Here is a 13,411-nt window from a genome sequence, read left to right on the forward strand (position 1 = left end):
TTGGGCTGGCTGACATAGGTCCTAATCAACTGGAAAATAAACCGTGCCACCTCAAGTCTCCAGCCAACAATGAGCCTCTGCTCCTGCAATCCTGAGAGCTGCCAGCTGTCCCCTGCCAGCAGGCCAGGGACATTTCATCCCATTTGCTGTCTTTCCTTATCTTCTCTCCAGCTCTGCCGTGCTGCCTTTGGGTGGTCTCCAGGTTCATCTGTCTCCAAATCTTGCTTGTTTACTTAGATGACTAGATGCATGCATGATGTGTTTCCTTGCTGGTTTTACTCTTATTCTTTTTTTTTTTTTAATATTTATTTATTATGTATACAATATTCTGGCTGCATGTATGCCTGCAGACCAGAAGAGGGCACCAGACCCCATTACAGATGGTTGTGACCCACCATGTGGTTGCTGGGAATTGAACTCAGGACCTTTGGAAGAGCAGGCAATGCTCTTAACCTCTGAGCCATCTCTCCAGCCCCCTTTACTCTTATTCTTTGCATGAAAAACTTCTTAATAGACATATCGTCTCAAGCAAGCAGAAAGGAACAACTGGATGCTTTCTCCCATATCTGCCTCACCTCTTCGAAAAGTTCCTTATCTTTAGAAGGGCAGGTATTATATTATATAATACCCACCATTAAATGAGTTAGTAATTGGATGCTCAGCCCTTCCTACAGCATCCTCTTGATTTATCTTCTTATTATTTTGCCTTATTCTATCCTTTGCTTTCTCCGTTGACTCTGGCTTCGAGTTCTTTTTTTCTTTGGGAAGAGCTGTACTCTATCTTTAAAAATGTTTGTCTCTATTCCAGAGGTTCTCAACCTGTGGGGCACAATCATAAGAAAGCACATTACCAATGGACTTAGGGACTGGGACACTGTTCAATAAAAAATTACAGGTATGAAGCCGCAATGATAAGAATTTTATGGTTGAGGGTCACTACAACATGAAGAACTGTATGAAAGGGTTGCAGCATTAGGAAGATTGAGAGTCTACCTGAAATGAAAAAGAAAATTAAGAAAAGAGCAATGCAGCCTGGCACTGTGTACCCCATTCATTTCTCATCTTGTGGGACGTACCTACTGCGTATTTCCCATCAGGTTCAGAAAGAGCAGCTGTTGAATTAGTGAACCAGCAAACACAAGAGCTCTAGCTGTGGCCGTATACCAAGGCCAGGCCAATGGTGTCTTTGTTGGAAGACCTGTCACTGGTTCCTCAAGTAAGATGACTTAGCCTTAGTGTCTGACCCTCCTTGTCCCATTTTCTTAGGCCTATGGTTCCTTCCTCTTTTTCTTCTCAGTTTCCTTGTGAGGGCACCAGCTGCAGTCTGGTCCCAGTTTCCCTCTCATGACAGCCCTGCTAAGGGTCACAGGCTCTGATCATCACACATCCTTGGCTTTGGACATTATCACACATCTCCCCTATGTTCTACATTCTTGAGAGTTAAAGCTATTTGGCTGTCATCTTAACTTTCACAAAGACATTATCTTTGAGTTTTGAGTTGGTGCTCTGCCCATTGGTCTACTGGATCTGACCATAGCAATATACCACATTCTGGGTAACTTTAAGAGTAGAAATGTGTCTCCTCCCAGAGACTGGAAGTTCCCTCAGAGGGCCACAGATATGTTTCAGATCTTTCTTTTTGACTTGTAGAGGCCACTCTCTTCCTTGTCACCTGGTCATCTTTCTGTGCTCATTTGCACCCACTGTTCCTCTGTGTATTAATTTGCTCTTCCCATGAGAACACTGGTCATATAGATGAAGACTTACCTAACACGACCTCATTTAACTTATCAGTCTCTTTACCCCATTCCCAAATACTCTGAAGTACTGGGGACCGGGACATACGACTCTGGGAATACATAACTTAGGACTTAGTGAAGTCATATGGAGGCTCTGCGGTCCTACTTCCTGCTCCCTTTCATGTCTTCCAGGGACATGTTCTTGGCTATCAGCTCCATAATTCCAGGCCTGCCAGCCAGCTAGCATCACCCTCCACCCCACTTAGGGGGTACTGGTCAGGTGCTGGAGGGACCGATCATTCTTGTCCAAGGATGTCAGTACCACTTCATGTTTGGAGGCATCTGACAGGGCTGAGCCTTGCACCCTTCTAAACTCTAGGTGTCTGAGTAAAAAAATAAAATAAAAAGAAAAGGCCATGTTTGCTCCTAGGTGTGCTAGAAAAGAAAGTTCATTGTAAGTGAAGGAGAAAATAGTCAGAGGCAGGGACATCTGGGAGAGCCCAGAGTGGACATGACCAGACTGAGCTGGGCCATGCGGGGATAGGAGGGAGGGAAAGAGAGAGAAGAGGAAGGGGAAAGGGGAAATGGGTGCAACCACCAGGAGGTCAAAGGTCCAGAGGGCAGGTAACCAAAATGTCTAGATTATATAGGGAAGAACCTCTGGGGAAAGGGTAGTCCAGCTCTGGGGCTGCAAAGGTCAGGGTAGAGGGTGGGGTATGCCAGCCATACCCTGTGATATGTGGGACTGAGGAATATATTAAATATGCACCTCAGCCACTTGTCCTAAGTTTGAAACTTAACAGTGTCCTGTCTATTCTGACTGATGGTGCAATTCTTAGGTCCACAGATAAGGCTTCAAGAAAAGAAGCTGATGTCCCCTTTTGAAAATTTGACTAAAGTCATGGAACATCTTTTCTGGCATGCACAGAGTTTGGCTTGAATAAAAATGTCCCCCATAGGCCCATAGGGAAGTGACACTTTTAGAAGGTGTGGCCTTGTTGGAGGAGGTGTGACTTTGTAGCACTTGAGGCAGGTTTTGAGGTCTCAGATGTTCAAGCCAGGCTCGGTGTGGCAATCCTCTTCCTACTGATCCAGATGTAGAGCTCTCAACTACGTATCCAGGACCATGTCTGCCTGCATGCTGCCATGCTTTCTGCCATAAAGATAATGGACTAAACCTGTGAATTGTAAGCCAGTCCCAGTGAAACATTTTTCTTTATAAGAATTGCTGTGGTCACGTGTCTGCTCACAGCACTAGAACACTGACTACGATACACAGATATAACAACCTGTCATACATATTCAAGGACAACATAGTCCCCGAAAGAACTGTATAGACCTCTGTGATCTGGCCACGCTGGCCTTGCTGGGCTCATCTGCTGTTTATCCCAAGAACTTCACCTCCCCCCACCCTCCACCCCATCTCCCACCCTACCCCATCCCCAGCAACCAAGGCCAGCCTCCCACCTCATCTCACTCATCTGCTCATCCCGGCTGCTCCTCCTCTGGCTCCTGTGCAGTTTCCTTCCGTGTTATCGCAGCGGACTTCTAAGGTGCTGTCTTCTCTCCTGCCAGGTCCCCTCTCTAAACCCCGGGCGGGAAACAAAGTGTTCCTTTAGGCTGGCTCTCCACAAGGCTCTTTGGTGAAGTTCACAGTCCTGGGTTTCGACTTCTTCTATTCTTATTTTTCTCCTTTATTAGATTTTTGAGGGTAAGATTTATGTGTCAATCATTGCAATTTTCCTAGCAGCTGTTACAGAGCGGAGGCAAACAGTTGTAAGTATCTGTAGACAGAAGAAACAAATGAACGATTGAAGGAGAGGAAGTATAAGTTCCTGATGAAAATAATTTCTGCGTTCTGAGTGTGAATCCTGGCTGTGCCACTGACTATAATCATGACCGTAGGAAAATGACCCTCAAGCCTTAGTTTTCCAATCTCAGAATGAAAAACAGAATTTTCCTCAAGAGGTGTCAATGTTTACTGATGGACAGCATCTATAGATACATGTAGCTGTGCCTTGTCACTAGTTACTTCTGGACTGAAATGACAAACTTAAAAGACAGTGAATCTGCATTCTTTTATTAACTGTTATAAAAATATACCCCTTGTGTTGAAGAGATGGCTCAGTGGTTAACAGCACTGACTGCTCTGCCAGAGGACCCAGGTTCAATTCCCAGCACCCATGTGTCAGCTCACAACTGTCTGTAACTCTAGTCCCAGGGTATCCAATGCTCTCATACAGACATACATGCAGGCAAAACACCAATGCAAATGAAATAAAAATAAATATTTTAAAATGTGAGCCCCTTAAATGCCCACTGGACGCAAAAACGTGATCTTGAAAAGAAAATGAAACGGGTCGGAGAGGCGGGGAGGGTAAACCTGCTGAGCTCTAAAGTAGAAAGGGAGAAGTTTCAAATTTCAGGTTAAGAGCTCATTGGTAGCGCTGGCGAGATGGCTCTGGATAAAGTTCTTGTGCCAGCTTGAGGATCTGAATTTGGATCCAGTAGTGTGTGTCTGTAATTCTGTTCCTACAGCAACACGGGACACAGTGCAGGCCCCTAGACCATAGAGCACTGAGGGATCCCGTCTTAAACAAGGTAGAAGGTAAGGACAGGTGCCTGAGGTTATCCCTCACTTCCACACAGTCAATGTGCCCTGCACGAAGCTGCAGTCACACAGGGACAGGCACACACCGGCTTCTCCTCCTGCATAGAAGAGTTCGTAGCAAGGCAATGGAGGTTCTTTAGGAGAAGTGGAGCTTGAGATGGACCGAGAGGGAAGGTAGAGACTCTGGGGGAAAGAAGGGGTTGTGTGCCACCAGGGACTGGTACCTAAGAAGGACATGGGAGCTCCATTATCCTCCTGATGTCTACAGCCTAGAGTTTTAGCTTCTGAAACTAATGGTTAGCCTCCTGCCGTTGCTCCCAAGAGCAGTGTTCTCAGACTGTCAACCTTGTGACCCCCTGGCCCCTAACTACGTAAAAGAGCCCCTGCGGTCCACAGCTAAGGTGGACATTGGCCCGTTTTACTCAGCAGTGGCAGTTCTGCTGTTGCTCTTTGCAGTATCACCAAGCCCTGACAGTGGTAGAGATGCCACGACATGGGTCACACTCCCACAAACAGAATCCTACAAAGGGAATGAGTCAGCGTTCAGTCTTGCGAACCAGGGACAATTCTCACTGCAGATTGTTAAAATGTATCACTTAGAATCAAGCTGCTTGCCAACGAGCCAGGGAAACACACAGAGATGCTATAAAAATGGTTTTCAAAATATTTCATTTTACATGTGTAATGAAACTACTTTTTAAAAAAAAAAAAATCCACGAATCAGATATCATTTCCAGGAATCCTTTTCTGGCACCATCATATTGACTTAGACCATAGCCAGCCTGCCAGCTGTGACGGTGCATGCCTTCCTATGTAGCCCTCCCTCCCTCCCTCCCTCCCTCCCTCCCTCCCTCCCTCCCTCCCTCCCTCCCTTCCTCCCTCCATCCCTTCCTCCTTCCCTCCCTCACGGGGTTTATCTGTGTAGCCCTCACTGTCCTGGAGCTTGCTCTGTAGATCAGGCTTGCTTTGAACTCAGGGATCCACCTGTCTCTGTTGCATGAGTGCTGAAATTAAATGCATGCAGCACCACCACCCAGCTTAAACTTTCTTATCTGTAAAATCGGCATGGCCATGCAACCTTTCTCATGTGGCATTTGGGATAAGTATATGCTAAGGGACATCTTAGTGCCTGGCTCACAGCCAGGGTCATCTTTCCCCAGATAAAAGCCTGGTTGTTCTCTCACCTCCTTGTTACCCAATAACGCCAGCTCTGACCCCATCCCCTACACAAAGCCCACTGTTCTATTTTCTGCTTTGTATTTCTGTCCACAGCTCTTCATTCACATCCCCTGAGTTGTGTTTACTGGTAATCTTTATTGTCTGACTCTTTACTAGCTCTACAAAGTTGGTGTTTGGCACCCCATACAGACTGGATGAACAAATACAAAAGTGCGCAGAATAGTCATGGTTGCTAACTTGAGCCTGCTTCCCAGTCCACTGGTAACTCTTCAGGATCTGTCTGGAGGGTGTTTGGTGCCCCTTGCATCGCATCTATCTGCACCGTTAGGTTGGAAGAGGCACTCAAAATCCGAGATAGTAATTTAGGCAGTGCCTTATGGAGGGGTCAAGCATCTCTGAACTTGAACCCGAGGTTGAAAATGGCTGACAAGCCTGCTCATGCAACCCCACTTCTCCTTGTTCAGCTCAGGTACCCAAAGTTAGTCTAAGAGACCCACCACAGAGCCCGAGAGGTCAAAGTATCCCTGGGCATCTTTCCTTTGCTCAATGCAGGTGTATAGCCACATTCACGTAGTCCTCTGGCGCCCCAGGACTGGGGAGGCTTCTGGGAGCTCAACCCCAGCCTCCTTGCCCAACGCCGCCTCCGCCTCCGCGGCTAGGTCGCCGGCGCCTGTCTCCACCGCACCGCGGCGCAGGGAGCGACTGACACAGCTCCAGCCAGCAGCGGTGGTGAGGCTTGGGCACCGGAGGAGCTGGACACCATAGAGCCTGCGGTAATCGGGGCAGGATGGGGCGTGGGGATAGCCCGGGGGCCGGGGTCTTTCAGTCTGCCCCGGGATCAGGATCGGTGGGGGTGAAGAACGGGAGGGCGGGGGAAAAGCCATTCGGGTTTGGACGCTACCGAGGGCAGCTTGTGCGGCCCTTTGAAGGGTTCCCAAGTTCGAAGCCTGTCCTGCTGCTGAAATCAGATCTTCCGGCCCGAGGGAGTCAGGAAATCATAGATACAGCTCCTAGTGCTGGGCTGAGCATTCAGTTGGCTCATTGAGCATCTCAACCAGACCACACCCTCTCTCGCAGGTGAGAAACTTTCCCGCCATCAGGGTCTGCGGGCCTCCGTGGCGCATCCACAGAGCCCAGAGACTGGGGACCTGCGCCTCCAGACCAAGGGCGTGGTCCCCAGATGCGCACCCCCTGCAGTGAGGTTTTTTTTTTTTGTTTTTTTTTTTTTTTTTTTTTTTTTTGACTAACCCTGCGGTTGACAGGTTTGTTGAGACTGGGGAGCGGGTCTTGTGCCACCTTACTGTTGAGGCCGCAATTACAACTCCCTCCTGCGTTCTTCTCTGTCCTGTTCTGGGTAGGGGACTGAGGAAGGCCTTCTGAGAACAAGTGCGACAGAAAACTGTTCTGAAGCTTCGGTTTCCACGGTGCTTTAGAAGACATGGAGCACCGGATATTGTACTCGATTTAATCTGGCAACGATGAAGCAATCGGGGCTGTTCTGAGAGCGAAAGAAGCTTGGAGAAAAGTGCCCCCGTCGCCCCAGGGAAGACAGAGGAACTGCCACACACAAATTAATCCTTAAGTACTGCCCTCTTCCCAAGGTAAGTAGCAGTATTTCCAGCACGCAGGTGAAAATGAGATATCATTTCCCACCCTGACTCCACCGGTTAACAGTGGGGAGCGGAGGGAGATCTGGAAACGAAAGCTGGGATTCCTGGCTTGGAGTACAGCAGCAAAAACAGGTACAAGAGAATGGCCTGGGCTCCAGGGATCCGGGGAAGGTGGGGCACTGTCAGCCGGTTTTGTTGTAGTATTTATAGCAGGGAGGTGACATCGACGAGGTGGGGGTGGGAGCAAGGATAAGTGGCTGCTTCGGTAAGGCAGAGGCCAGTCCAGACTGCGTGGGGAGGTTTTGAAGCCCGAAGGGGACTCCCGGTTTGAAGCTTGCCTGACGGGCAGGCTCTGGAGCATTGAAAGTGTTTTGCTGTCACCTTTGCGCAGGCGTGAGGCCTGAAAACAGAGCCAGACTTTGCAAAAGATGGAAACATCGCCTCCCAGAACAGGTTCTTCTAAAAGACAGCTGAAGACCACCCAGAAGCCATTTATGGCAAGTTGGGCTGTGGATGGGGGTGTGTCATCTCCACGCTCCTACAAATGTGAGTTATGATTCTTGAGGGTAATGATGCCACCTAGTAGGTGGCAACCAGCACTTTGAAAACATGAAAATGTCAGCACTTACTGTGAGAGAGATGTGCAGTCCTGTGCATGTGTTTCTGTTGTATCTCCTGCAGTCACTATCTTAGCCCTGACCGCTCTGGACAATATAAAGCATGCCTGGCTTTGCAGAGGCATGGAAGGCAGTCTCCTGATATATCAAAGGATGGGGCGCGGTCTTTAAAATGAGCAGGGTTCTGTTTGTGTGCCTTCTTATTGATGCCACTTCCTGGGGCAGAGATGTACGTCTGTGGGAGACTGGACAAAGTTACAATAGCTACAGATCCGAGGGGAACATATCTGAAAAAGATACTAATCCTAGAATTTTGGGCTCACAGTCAGGTTCAAGTTCTAGCTCTGCATTGGAGTTCAGAGACAGTTTTAAAATAGAGGACAGGGGACCAAAGAGATGGTGAGGTGTTTAAGAGTGCTGGCTGCTCTTCCAGAGGGCCTGGGTTCAATTCCTGGTACCCAAACTGCCTGTAACGCCAGTCCCAGGGGATCCGACACGTCTCCTGGTCTCTCTGAGCACTACACACAGGTGGTTAGTAGAATAGTTGGCTGACAGCCATGGGAACTGAATTTGGATCCCCAGCACCCACTTTTACAAATGTCAGATGTAGTGGCCGTAATCCTGATGTTACAGAGGTGGAGACAGGGGTCCCCGGGACTAGCTGGCCAGCTAGTCTTTCTGAATCAATGAGCTTTAGACTTGAGAAAGATCCTGTGTCAAAAAAAGCAAGGTGAAGAGTTTGACACCAATCTCTTGCTTCCCCACGCAAGCATGCACACACAGGCATATACGCCACCCCCTATGGGCAGAATTGCATGATTGTAAATTCCGTTGTATGAGAAACTGAAGGAAGAGGGTATGCTTGAGGCCAACTAGTGAGCCCTTGTCTCAAAGAGGTGCGTGTGTGTGTAGTGGCGAGTAGGAAGAGATGAGATGAGATGGCGGGATAGTGCTCTGTGATGAGCTACATTCATCTGAAAGCTATCTGGAGGTTCAGTATTCTAAGTGAGGCCTAGGGAAGAGACTTGGATTTCCTTGGTAAGGGCATCCCATTCCTCACACACATTTGGGTGGGGCTTGTTACATGTCAGGATAATGGGAGTGTTTTCGTTTACTGTGATACCTGTAACAAACCCATGAAGTGGGAATATAATTACTTCTGTGCCCATTTAACAAACGAAGAGACAGAAATACAGAAGAATGAGGTACTTGTCCATGATTACATAGCCAATAGACGGGAGAGTAGAGATTAGAGCCAGGCATGTAACCACCATCACCTCTTCCCTCCATGAGGTGTCAGGATTGGAGGAGCCCAGAGTCTACCGCATCCATGATCAATTCTGAGCAGTACCCAGTTAGCATAGGGGCCACTTCAAAGAATCTGGAGGAAGGTGGTTGGAGGCAAGATCTGGAGACCAGGTCACTGAGAGGAACAGACAGTGACAATGTTGGCCTGGCAGAGAGAGACGTGGCCACATTTGAGCCAGTCCTGTGAGAGTTAACCAGCAGGATGGGATGTCATTCCTAAGGTCAGTGGTCAGGACTGTTGGGGCGGGTCCCCACAGGATTAGAGGGTACTGAATTTTGTTTTCCAATGCTCACATTCATTTCTGCTAGAAAGAAGAAGAGAAGGAATCAAAGGTTATCACTCAGTAACAAAAACATGCCTGTAGGTAAAGTAAGGGTACCAGGGTAAGCTTTCTGCCTAAGGCACACACTTTCAAGCTCTGAGAACTTCCAAATGAAAGTTCTCAACTGCCAAGTAGAAAGGCTAAGGTCTCTATCTGAAGGCTATACCTACTAGCCACTCCAAGAGTGTGAGGGTTGCACTGGGGAGATGGCTCAGGTAGCAAGGTGCCTGCCTTGCAAACATGAGAACCTGAGTTTGGATCCCCAGAATCCGAGGAAAAGGTTAGATGCAATGGTGCAGGCCTGTAGCCCTAGTTCTCTGGGTCAGGGTAGCTGTAGAGCCACGTGGATCTCTGAAGTTCATTGATTAGCCAGTCCAGCTCAATCAGAGAGCTTCTGGTTCAATGAAAGGTCCTGTCTCAAAAAATAAAGGTGGAGAGGAATAGAAGAAGACACGTTACATTGACCTCTGGTCTCCACACACTGGTGTACATATGCAGAAGCACCTGTAGAATATGCACACGTGCATGTGCACACACACACACACACAGAGGAAGGGAAGGAGGGACAGAGAATCAATGAATACAAGTGCTGTATTGAGGTGTAGCTCAGCAATGGTGCCCTTGCCCTGTGTCACATCCCCAGCACCACAAAGACACAAAAGCTGAACAATAATATAAGGGTTAAGAGAAAAGGCTGTTGAAAAGATGCCTTAGGAGATCTGTCACTTCTGTGCTAAACCTAGTGACTGGGCCTTCAAGGGAACACGAATTGAGCTGCATATCTGCTCCCTGCACATGCCATTCAGAGGTGTCCTGGATAGCGAATAAACCTGTCTGGTTCAAATTTGGTGAGAAAAGGAGTACTTGAACATTTCCTGGGACCAAGGGGGATCACCTGGGAGAGATAACCAGCTGGAGAGTGAGGGCACAGGAGCAGTTTTGAGTAGAGTAGGTGATGAAGAGCCACCATCACTGAGCATGCCCAGAGAAAAGGACAGGGCAGTCCTATCTTCTGGCTTTGGACTTGGATGGGAGATAAACTGGCCAGCAACTCAGGACAATGGAGAAAGAGAAAAGAAGTTCCCGCTGATTCTAGTCTGGAGCATGGTGAGAGGTCAGAGTTAGATTTGTGGTCAAGGGCTGGACAGTGCATGTTTTTGCAGGGAATGGGGGGGTCTTTGGAGTGTTTGTGTGAGTAGAAGAGTTATGGACTCTGCAGGGCAGATGAATGCATTTCAAGGGACTTGGGAAAGTAAAAATAATCAAATACTTGAAGAGGTCCCATAAATTGTATTTCCCAGAGTATGGGCTTTTTACACTTAGATTAAAATAGGAAAGAGTAGCAAGCTGTCTGCTTGATTCTATATTTATTACTGAATTGGAGGAAGATTTAGATGTAGGAGCATTTAGACAAGAAAATGCTTATTTAGCTGGCATTCCGAGATTCCCACTTGGAAAGAGAGACTCATCAGAATGAGAGAGAGAGAGAGAGAGAGAGAGAGAGAGAGAGAGAGAGAGAGAGAGAGAGAGAGAGAGAGAGAGAGAGAATTTGAAGAGAAGTACCCAGAAAAATTACTGACAATACCACAACCTTTAGTTGTGTATTGGGAACTGAACTCCTATGCAAGAGCAGTCAGTACCCACGAGTATCTCCCTAGCTATAAGTTGACAAATTTGTCTGATTTGTCTGTTGTTTGTGGTTGAAAATGACTTTCACATGCATTTCATTTTCCTAAAATTGTGACTTTTCTTCAGACCTCAGCATAGCAAACAACTGGGGTGGGGCAGGGGGAGATGTATTTTCCTTAGGAGGTGGAACATAGTTAAGGTTTCATTGTTTGGGGAGAATTAGGTTCCATCTAAGATGATGCTAATACAGTCTAGGGGCCTGGGGATTAAATTCATTTTCTCTGCCAGGCAAAACCTGAAGCATAACAGATAGCAGCAGAGAAATCTCAGATGCCACAGTCAGAATCAGCAACTGAAGGAGGTGTTTATTAGGGGTAAGGACACACATACATTGTTGATTGAGGTTTTCTGTCCCACTAAGTCCCACATCTGTTTAGTCCCAAAAAATCACACAAAGGTCTACATCAATTATAAACTGATTGGCCTATTAGCTCAGGCGTCTTATTAACTCTTATAACTTACATTAGCCCATAATACTTGATTGTGTTAGCCACGTGGCTTGGCACCTTTTTCAGCAAGGCCATCACATCTTGCTTGCTCTGTGTCTGGCTTCATCTAAATTTTCCTCTTCCAAGAATTCTCGTTGTCCCACCTCTACTTCCTGCCTGGTCGCCCTGCCTATATTTCCTGCCCAGCTACTGGCCAATCAGTGTTTATTTAAAATACGAGTGACAGGTTACAGACCATTGTCCCACAGCAATACATGCCACAAACATACAGAGAAAAAGACCTGCAAAAAACCCTCTTCTCCAGGGCTGGGAGTTTAAAAACCTTTGAAGAGTTTGTCCCTTCCTTTTGGGTTGGTCAGTTTGAAGACAGGATAGTTGACAGTCCCCAACTGTTGTGTGACAGGTTCTTTGATGACCAGTCCATCATCAGGGGGCCTGCTGGCAGGAACCTGATAGCTTTTGTCTCAGGTCCAGGAGGTTAAATGCCACCGCCTTCATTACCTAGCCATTGCCCTGCTCCCTGTCTGTCTGCCTAATGGGGGTGTGTCTAACTCCTAGGCTCTCAGTAACTGTTATTTTGGGCAAAGGTACAAAGTGATCTTTTTTCTTTTTCTACTGGAGTATGAAAAGCATTTATTCCTATTAGAAAGATGGAGAAAGCATGTGAGACATTAATTTTTTGCTTCACTTGCCTTGCGTACATCCTTGTTCAGCCCGTGATAATGTTGCTTAGATGTGAAGAAAAAAAAAAGCAGAGGCTGAAAAATCTCTCTATGAGATGCTAACACTGGAGGTAGCATGTGGGTTTAATTGTCGCTTCTGCTTCTGCTGCCGAGACCTATATAATTACTTCCCTGACTAGAGAACATTACTAAAATGCCACAGCCCTTCAGGTGAAAATGATGTACAAGCTTCAGCTAATTGGCCTTCACATAGTGCCTTTGCTTTCCCCACACATGGCCTTGTGACATCAAAACGACCGCCAGGGGAGGCGGGGCGGGCTGAGGACCTGCTTCCCACAGGGGACCCAGAAGGAGACACAAGGAGGCAAGTGAGAGGACATGACCGTACACCTCTCCTGTCTCCCCGCCCCATCCGTGGTAACACAAGTCCACTAAAGAAGCAGACTTTCCAGATGAAACCCTGGACAGCCTTACAGAAGCCTGTGTTTTGACATTTCTCCTCAGCCTAATGATGCAGGCAGAGTCACCCTGTATTCCCTTGAGTCTGAGGCTGAGCTCAGGCATGCTAGGAGTGAGATTGCGAGATTATGGCTACCACGGACAATCACTTCATGTTTCTAGTTATCCTTACTGTCTGCAGTTAGCTATTTGCCCTAGCAGCCCGCTACCAAAGGAAGGTGAGCTAAGTACTTTTAGATGCTTGGGGATCCTCAGGCAAGGGGCAGGTTCTACCATCCACCCCTCCTTTTGCAAGGCCCCTCCTTGCTCTGTTCTCACCAGGCTGTTTGTGTAGGGTGAAGCGGTAGGTTGCTGGGAGCCATCAGTGCCCTTGCTCCTCCAGGCTCTGGCTTGCTTCTTATCGGCAGATCCCTTAGGGTGGCTGAGGGCTAGACAAATGAACAGAGCAAACAATGGCTGCCCCTGTGTCAAAACTCCAGACTGACAAGATGATCCTTGTGTTTGAGCTTTTTCTCATGTGTTGTCTCAACCTCCCGTAACTACAAGATCCGATTGACCCCTTCCCCTTGTTCTTGCCTGTCCATAGAGCGACTTAGCTCAGGGCTGTAGGAGGGGTGTGTGCTGCTTGAGGCTGGATACCACTGGAGAGAAGTGAAGCAAGCCAGTTTTGACAAATCACCTCCCAAATGATTTAAGATACAACCTATTCCACTTACTGTAGTCTGTGCCAAATGTTTCATAAAC

General features: G+C 47.6%; 1 protein-coding gene across 3 annotated transcripts in view; it reads left to right on the plus strand.

Annotated features, from left to right (window-relative positions):
• The first annotated feature begins 6,206 nt into the window (after nt 1–6,206).
• Nucleotides 6,207–13,411, plus strand: part of Mrap2 (melanocortin 2 receptor accessory protein 2) — a 34,436-nt gene continuing 27,231 nt past the window's right edge. For 2 of the 3 annotated variants that reach the window (XM_057768006.1, XM_057768008.1), the window contains exons 1-2: nt 6,207–6,302; nt 6,888–7,130. The gene's annotated coding sequence lies outside the window, so the exon portion shown is untranslated. Of the gene's footprint in view, nt 6,303–6,470; nt 6,607–6,887; nt 7,131–13,411 lie in introns of those variants that run through there. The other variant, XM_057768007.1, reaches the window with a different exon arrangement.

This window comes from Chionomys nivalis, chromosome 4 (genome assembly GCF_950005125.1).
Source record: "Chionomys nivalis chromosome 4, mChiNiv1.1, whole genome shotgun sequence".
NCBI classification, from domain to species: domain Eukaryota; kingdom Metazoa; phylum Chordata; class Mammalia; order Rodentia; family Cricetidae; genus Chionomys; species Chionomys nivalis.